This window comes from Thermothelomyces heterothallicus (assembly GCF_042370625.1).
Source record: "Thermothelomyces heterothallicus CBS 202.75 unplaced genomic scaffold P884_scaffold_32, whole genome shotgun sequence".
Classification (NCBI taxonomy): Eukaryota; Fungi; Ascomycota; class Sordariomycetes; order Sordariales; family Chaetomiaceae; genus Thermothelomyces; species Thermothelomyces heterothallicus.
The window spans coordinates 97,375-99,712 of record NW_027192593.1 but is presented as its reverse complement, the minus strand read 5'-3'; positions in this window follow the sequence as shown (position 1 = coordinate 99,712).

Sequence of the window (2,338 nt, the reverse complement as noted above, 5' to 3'; positions counted from 1 at the left end):
TAGTACTTATATCTAGTTTAACCTTCTAATATTCTATCTATAGAAGGCCTAATATAACGTCCTATACTAGTCTAGGGACTATATAGAATATAGCCTAACTCTCCTATCTATTAATATCTATTATAATATAGACTATTTAAGTAATCTTCTAGTTAGGATATACCTCTATTATAGTACTAAGGGTATAAGGGGTTAGCAAATTGATTTACTCGAGTCTAAGCTTCTAGTATATCCTTTTATTAATAATACTATAGCTAGAATATCTATTATCTACTTAAGCATTTACAAAGCTAGTAAAGTTAAGGAAGATTAGAATAAGAAAAGGGGGTCTATCTATTCTCCTACTAATCTCTATAAACTCGCTTTCCTAGTGGTTATAGTCTTCTAACCCCCTTATAAGACTTTGCTTAAAGGCTATTCTTTTCCCTATTCCCTATCTTCCTCGTTAGACTAGTCGCTATCCTCTCTCTCTTCCTTAGCCTCTAGGGTATAAATGTTAGCCCTTAGCTAGTTCTACTATACTAGTCTTCCAGTAGGAGCGTATTTATACTTGGTAATAAAGTGACCCTTCTATCTATACTAGATATATACTCTAGCTGCCTATTATACCGTATATACCTCCTAACTAACCTATTTTACCCTTAGGGTATCTCCTCTACGTCCCCTTAGCTAGTCCTTACTAGGACCCTTTTTCTATAGGTTAGTTTATACCAAGTTAATACCTATTATTAGTATATCCCTATTAATATCCTTCTCTCTTTATAGTTTGGAGGTTACCTACTGTCTTTATATCTACTAGTATCTATTACCTAGGTAAAGAGCCTTAAGGTCTATTATAATTTTATAGTATCTCTTTACTACTACTATATAGTTATCCTAGGGAATTCCCTATCTAATAGCTATATACTTAAGTCTTAGAGAGAGGCATTATTATAATTTGATTAGGCGTATCTCGTCGTTCCAAAGGAGACTACCTACCTTTAAGAGTTTCGCCTTAAACTAGATAATAAAGGTAGAGAATAGCTTATTATCTCTCTATCGTAAGAACTCAAGCTCCGATAGGGCTACTATCTTCTTATAGGGGTTAGAAAAGACACTCTTAAGGTATTAGAGAAACTAAGCTAGGTCGTATCTAATCTTTAGGCCTATAGATTCGTAATATACTATAACCTAGGTCTAAACCTATTATATTAGGTTTCCCTAGATAAAAACCTACTAATTATAGTTAGAGCCGATAAAGTCTCTATCTACTATAAGGATATATTCTATTATACTTTTCTATACTATAAAAAGTTCCTTCTTACCGTCGAAAGGTTCCCTAGTTAGGAGGTATTTCCTTTAAGGCTACTATCTCTCTAGGGATATCCTAACTAAGTCAGGGGTTAGTATAGGTTAAGTCCGGGACGCCTAGAGGGAGTCGATTATAGCGTTCTACTATACTACCGCCACTTAGAGGGAGTAGATAAGTTCTTGTAACTCTGCTAGGCTCGAGGGTATATATGTCCTAGATTCCGCTATAACTAAGTCGCTAGTCGTTCGCTTAGGAGGGTTACTATCGAAAAGAAGGTAGTTAAAATATAATATACTAGCCTTATAGTAACTATAGATAAGCGTATAATATTTTATTTAACTACCTTAAGGGAAGAAAGAGGAGAAAGTAAGTATAGGTGCTAAAAGGGGTTCCGTTTCCTAATATAGGGGGTATATATATGCTCTGGTTAAGGTTCGGTTAGGCGTCAGGTTAGAGCCTAACCGGGTCCTAAGCACGTACCCTATAAACGCCCTACAAACGTATATAGGTCTGGTCCGAAACTGGGTATAGCCTGTTATCAATTAGCCTAGGTAGAGCCCGGGCCCGTGACATTTAACTTCTATATTCCTTTTTCTATATATATGTACTCTATACCCTATATATAGAAGGTTAAAATAACTAGGGAAATTACCCTCCTACCTAATTAATAGGTAATGGTACCTATTAAATATAAGCCTCTCCCGATAGATTGCGCCTTTGTATTTAACTTAGCCTATATAGCCATTTATAACTTTATAATGGATATGAAGACTCTAAAGGTAGTACCTATTAAAAATACTATGTAAGGAACGATCTATATCCCGAAGAGGCACCCTATTAGAAGGATCGAAGAAATAGAAGACAATGGCTATTTTGCCTATTTATAGGAAATAGCTTTTAACGCTACTACAGTTGTAACTACTATTATAACGATAGCTATACCAGCCGTAGTAACCGACGTTAACCCTATATTAATAATCGCTAATTACTACGACGTCATTCCTATCAATACCTCCTTTGATTTGAACAACTATATAGGAGTAATCC